Source organism: Girardinichthys multiradiatus, chromosome 20 (genome assembly GCF_021462225.1).
Source record: "Girardinichthys multiradiatus isolate DD_20200921_A chromosome 20, DD_fGirMul_XY1, whole genome shotgun sequence".
NCBI classification, from domain to species: domain Eukaryota; kingdom Metazoa; phylum Chordata; class Actinopteri; order Cyprinodontiformes; family Goodeidae; genus Girardinichthys; species Girardinichthys multiradiatus.
Genome location: NC_061812.1, coordinates 38,115,841 through 38,122,602, shown reverse-complemented (window position 1 = coordinate 38,122,602; position 6,762 = coordinate 38,115,841). Strand labels below are relative to the sequence as shown.

The window sequence follows — 6,762 nt, the reverse complement described above, 5'->3', positions numbered from 1 at the left end:
CTGGAGCTCACTTGTTCTCATTGCAACAACTGAGTTATGATGAAATCTTTTTGATGAAAACTAAAGTTTGCATGATCGCGTGACACTACAGTAAAGGTTCCTAAGCTGTGCAAGATTAAGATCCCATTTGAAGAAGGTCCTTCCCTTTTCAAGGACAAATCACATTCACATTATACCCAACCTTCTCTAAACATAAACGTCAAACCATGAATGGTAAATATTCAACATTATCATTAAAAGCCAGGAATGGTCCATTAGGATCAGAATGCCATATCCAAATGATGGTTGTCAGATCCATGCAGTGGAATATCCTTAACCTTTCACTTAAGATTGAGGAAAACAAGTCTACTGTGTATCATCCACATCAAGTCACATCTTTTCTTAGGCCTTCGTCTTTGAGAAATGACAATGTCACCTGTCACTTTTGACCAATCAGGCACTCGAGAGGTCGGTTTAGATGGAAAGTATTAAACTCTTAAGGCAAATAAAAGGGCCTTGCTCTTGTCCTTGCTCTTTGTGATTAAAATACTGTCAACAAAGCATGGAGGATGGACGAGAAGACTCATGTAGAGATCACCAAAGTCATCATCATCATCTTGATAAAATACTTTCTTCTCTTAAAACTGATGGAAGTCATTGTATTCCCACTGCTCCTATTTGACGGTTATTCAAATAATGCAAAAACAGGAATAATTTAAAGCTTCATAGATACAATGCAGATAGATAGAGACCAATCTTTTGGCGTCTTTACAGCTCATTGAAACAATGAATCATTTCTCCTGAAAAGCCATTCAAAAAAAGCAGTTATTCGACCTTAACCTGCATGTTTTTAGTATGTGAAAACTAATAACACACATCAAACAGAACACAATATCCTCCTACTGAAACATGGTGGTGCCAGCATCATGCTGTGAGGATGCTTTTCAAGAGTAAACAAATACAATTCTGAAAATAAATTATTCATTATTTATTTGACAGATATATGCTAAGATATTATCAAGAGCTCTGTAGGCACCCCTAAAGAGAATATACACTTTCTCAAGAGTAAATTGTCCTATCACTGTGAAAGTTCAGTCACCTCTACTTCTGAGCGATCTAGGAGTGTCTGACAACAACTGATCTGTGCAGTTTAAAACTCTACATAGATAGAAGAAATAGAAAAATCCGGAAGATGGCGCATACTATTAAGACTTAAGATTCATGCGACTGTAACCAACCTTCCAGAATGTGAAAACAAGTAGAAGTGCAACCCTAGGTTGATCTGTTGGATAGTGCGGATGGTAGAAAAAAAACCCAGGGAAACCATCCAAAACCATTCAAGCTGATCACCCATTCGTTGCATATTGAACCAGAATGGGCTGTATGGCAGAACACCCAGGAGTGCTCCACTAGTGACAGAAGAACACTAAAGGTCAGACTGGAATTCATCAAAAATGTATGTTGACACGCCCAACGTTTCTTGTCCTTTGGACTGATGAGAGAAAACTGGATTATATTAGCTCAATGTTTACAGAAGGAACAAATAAGCTTTAAAATAAATAATTGACTGGGAAACATAAAGAGGACTCAGACTGCTTTGGTGCATCAGGTCACCATGAAGACTAAAGCCTGCCAAGCATATTGTCCAGTTTCAGAAAGCTAAGCTTCAGTCACAAATCATAGGTCCCCCATCAAGATAATCAGAAAAATCCTGTCGTAGAAAAATTAGTTTTTACCAAGACAGAGACCGATGATTGTCACTCAGAATCAGCTTTATTATAATCTTGCAAGAGAGAAAGATTTTTTACAGCAGTGCTGCCAAATCGTTCTGCCTAGACAAAGCAAAGGTTCTCCTTATAAGCTACAACAGTTTTCAAGGTAACTCTCATGAGACCCAGAAAGACGAGGTCCCAGATATAATCTTAATAGTGTGGCATACATATTATCTCACATTGGTGCAAGGAGAAGGCTGAGAAACCATTACTCTAAGACTATATAAAAGAAGAATTGAACAACACTGAGGGGTTCTAATACTTTTGTCAGTTCCTGTAGAGTATCAAAGAGCAAATCAAGCAAAGCATTAAAAATTTCCATTTCAATCCTCAGCTAAAAGCACTCAAGAATGGTTGAGAAAAAAAACAAAAAACTGCCTGTGACCCTTCATGAGCCCAGATCTTAGTCTTACTGAACATATGAGGGAATATTTGAAAGTTGCAGTGTGAAGATGCCACCCTTCAAACCTCAGGAAGAGGGGTCCAAGCTACCTATTGGCAAACAGACATCACATTTTGATGCCCAGAGAACATTTGTTGGCAGTGATTCCTGCGAAGGATCTTGCTACAGTTTATAAATTACAATAATATCCAGCTCAGCAAAGCACAGACAGATTTTTGTTAAATATGGAATAAACAAACAACTGACAAATGGCTAGAAAATCCTGTCCTTAAGACTTGGAATTTTCTCTGTCCACCAGATGTCCACTGTTACATCTAGTGTAAAACCAACAAGGCATTTTATCAAACGAACATCATACAGACAATCATGCATGGTTTGACTCAGATCCTGGACAACTTGGACCCATGCATTCAACCCTCAACCAGAAAATCCATCTATCATTTTGTGACCTTAGAGCACACTTGGGTAATGCAGCAGAATAATGATCCAAGGCACCAACAAATCTACCCCTGAATGGCTCAAACAATAAATGACGGTTTCATGTGGCCTAGTCAAAGCCCAGACTTAAATCCAACTGAGATGTTGTGGCATGACAATAAACAGGTAATTCCTGATTAACACTGTGGCAATGTCCCTAAATTAAAACAATTTTGCAAAGAGGAATGGAACCAAAATTCCTTCACAGTGATTTAGACTCCCACTGCCGCAACTGCCACTGCTTGATGGCAGTTGTTGCCACCAAAGGTGGCACAACCAATTATTACGTTTAGGGAGAAATTGCTTTTTCATGTAGGGCCAGAATGTTTGGGACAGCATTTTCCCTTAATAAATTAAATTAAAAAAACCAGTATAAATCTGGGGGTTAAATACTTTCAAAGCTCCGCCAAAGGAAAAGAAAAAAGGTGGAAAAAATGATAAGATGTTTTTTTCTCCAAGCTGCAGCATTCAGCCAGTGTCAAACAAATCAAAAAGCACAGATCAGCTGCAAGTCAAGTCCAACTGTTGCTGGGGGCTGGCTGACATGGAGCACTGATTTGGGTGGAGTGGCAACTAAACGTCCAGCTCAGGGAGACGGGAGGTGGAAGAGGGACTGCAGAAAGGCAATACAGGAGATAGAAAGGATCAGACTGGAGTGTTGGGTGAGGGACTGAGTGATGTTTGGCCAAGGCCTGAGGAAATATCATATGCGGCTTCTCCATGCGAGAAGGTAACCCCGGGCTGAGGCAGCCTCCTAGCCCACAGGCCTCAGGAAATGCTGATGGATACACATACATAAGCCTGCACAGGCACACACACATCCACAATGACACACAGACACTGAAAGATGAAGACAAGCATGAAAAGCAATTTCTCAGCCTAAGTCCCTTTTGCCAACACACACACACACACACACACACACACACACACTCATTGATTAATCCATACTGGCAAGAACAAACACAGTAGTGGAGTGTCCATTTTATTAGCTGAGTGTTGAAACAGGAGGGCTCCATTCAAACTAAGCTCAACATGTCACAATTGGTTCAATATCATAGTGTTCTGCACAGGTAGATCTAAAACAAGTATTGATGATTTCTATAATTATCTTCAGATAACACTAAGCAACTGACAGAGATAAATTCATTCAAACTCCATACTGTATCATTCATTATAAACCCTCAAAATCTAGTGCTCTGTAAAAATATTCAATCCCCTTGAACTTTTACAAACAGACTAGTATTTTTTTATGATCTTATGTGACCAACACAAAGTAGTGCCTAATTGTGATGCAGAAGAAAAATATTCATTCTGTTTTTGCTCAGTCAGATTGGATGGAGAGCATCTTTAGACATCAGTTATCAGGTCTTGTAAAAGATTCTCTGCTGGATTAAGTATGAACTTTGACTGGACCATTCTACTACAGGAATAGACTTTGATCTAAACCATTCTCCTCTTACTAGAGTGTATGGTTACTGCTGTTGTCCTGCTGGAAGGTGAATCTCCAACTCAGGCTCAAATCTTTTGCAGCCTCTAGCAGGTTTTCTACCAGAACCTGCTAGAACAATTTCCCTGTATCTACTGACAAAAGCATCCCCACAGAATGATGCTGCCTCTTCTATGTTTCACCATGTGGATGATGTGCTTAGGGTGATGTGTGGTGTTAGTTCCTCCCAGGTAGCATTTGCATGGCCACCAAAAGGTTTACACTTTAAAATAGAGTTTTCTTTCCAAGGTTGGCTTTCTTCTTGTCACTCTACCAAAAAGACCAGATTTGAGAAGAGCTTGGCTATTAGTTGACATTTTAACAGTTTCTATCACCTGAGTTGTGGATCTCTGCAGCTTCTCTAGAGTTACCAGAGGTTTGCAGTTGTGCCACGCAGTGACTGCAGAACAACGCTCTGTCAGATGTTTAGAGCTTGAAAGATTGTTTTAAAATCTAACTGTCGTGGTTGGCACACGGCTTGGTATTGTGTGTGTGTGTGTGTATGTGTTTTGTTTTTTGTAGGTGCTGGAGTGCTGGTGGAGGTGACAGGTGTTCCCTATCTTCGCTGATGAGCTTCGGTGTATTTAAGCAGCAGGCAGCCAGCATCTCACCGCTCGAGTGTTAGGCTTCATTGGTAGAGCTCCAGCCATCTCACGTATTGTTAAGTATTTTCTCGTTTGACTTTTGCTAACCTGTCTTTGTCTTCTTGTACGCCAGATCGTGACTACCTGGATATTACCCAGGCTGGATCGTTGTACTGCTTTGTTAAGCTCACTTTGTCTCGGACCTTTGGAGTACCTGAGCTTCACAAATGCCACGTTGTTATCGTTCTACTGGACTAACTTTGCTGGCTGCCGCCAAGTGCCTCCTGCCTCACACCGATTCCACAGAACCTGTCCACCCTCCACCGCTCACAAGCGACCCAGCTCTGGCACCATACTACCATCCGCTGTTGCACACTCCTGGTTTGGAGCCTTCGTACTCACCGCACAGTGTACTCATTCCGGTCTGTCTGAATCCCTCTCCTGGCGGAGAACTCACCCAGCCTAGTAAGGAAATACTTATTCATTATTTCATTCTTAGTTCCACTCCTACTTACTGTTCGCTTCTTCTTTACAGCCCCGCCATGTACCAGTGCAACCAGTATTCCTGTATTCAATAAACTTATAAACTTTTCTCTTTCTCCTGAGCATTTCCTGCATGTGCGTCAAGTCGGTTTACAAAACTATGACAAACTCTGCTTGAGATTAAACTATACAGGTTGTCTCTGTTGTTCACACTGGGTTAAATTTAGGGATATCAGAGTAAAGGGGGCTGAATAGAAACACACCCCATACCTTTAAGGATTTTATTTGAAAAGAGAACAAATGAAACCTACTTACTTACTTCCATTTCACAGTTGAACACTACTCTGTGGTGGTCTATCACATAAAACCCTCAAAATAGATTGAAGTTTTTGTTTGTAATGTGACAAATTATGATAATGTTCAAGGGGCAATAGTATGTCAGGCACTGTAAATCTCACTGAAATCTGCATGTCTGATACAGTTTGACCAAAATATTGATATCAGACCCGCTTCAGTTTAATATTTAGTTCATTGTAAGAGTACAGAATCTCCATTCCTCTTTGACAAAGTACCCAATTGGCAGGTAGTGTTGTGTCAATCGCCATCTGAGCGAGATTTGAGCACTTACAGTCTTCCTTCTCTATTCCATGTGGAGCTGGCCCGACGCCCGTGACTGACGGCTCGGTTCTCAATAATTCATCCAGCACTGGGTGTCTGAAGGTCAGGAGATCATCGCCTTGGGCTCAAGAGCTGAGGAGAGCTGGGACTGTCATCAAATATTTATTGACCTGCTGTACTCCCAATACACTCTCAAAATACACAATCTCCCTCACTAAACACAGCACAGACTCACACCCAGCAGCTTCAGCGGGATAGCCGGGTGGCTTGATGACGTGTGAAGATTGCTGGCAAGGGAGGTGGGAGGCAATGGAGTTTATGTGGATATTTTTGTGTTGTTTTACCTCAGGAGCATATGGATTATGAGTTAGTGAGTGGGTAACTCAATGTACAAACTAACAGAAAACTGTGGCAAAGAAAATAAACATTACAGGAGCAACTTAAAGAGTGAAACTGCAAATATTGAAAGAAAACTCTGTCTTTAAACATGTTTAATAATACTGGTTGCAATTTAAATTTCTATTTTCTATTTAACACCCAAGTTGGCCATTTAGGGTTGAAAAGTACTAATGTACAACTACTACTATAAATATCTACTGCTACTTCTATTACTACTAGTACCACTACCAAAGCTTCTACTACTATTACTGCCACTGCACCATAAGTCAGTATTTATTTATGTTTACATATATGTATTTATATTTTATACAGTTTACTGTAGACATAGCGTTGTCAGTACATAAAATAAATCTATTTTTGGCAACATTTCAGCTGTAATTTGACTTTGGTGAAAAATCCTCATAAGAAATAATCTTTCAATTGAAGTTTTTGCGAATCTTTGATATGTCAGTCATATAACATGTCTGGTGACTGAAAAATAGGTTAAAAAAGAATAGTTTGTCGTTTTTTGTAAATTTTCAGATGGCAAATCTACATTTTCAGTCTGTGCCAAAATCCTGG

At 40.1% G+C, this 6,762-nt stretch overlaps 1 long non-coding RNA gene across 1 annotated transcript; it reads left to right on the top strand.

The window, feature by feature from the left end:
- The first annotated feature begins 1,963 nt into the window (after positions 1-1,963).
- Positions 1,964-6,526, top strand: LOC124857310. The gene is made up of 3 exons (XR_007035564.1): positions 1,964-4,751; positions 4,835-5,166; positions 5,840-6,526. It is a non-coding gene; the product is annotated as an uncharacterized LOC124857310 (long non-coding RNA).
- Positions 6,527-6,762: the final 236 nt, after the last annotated feature.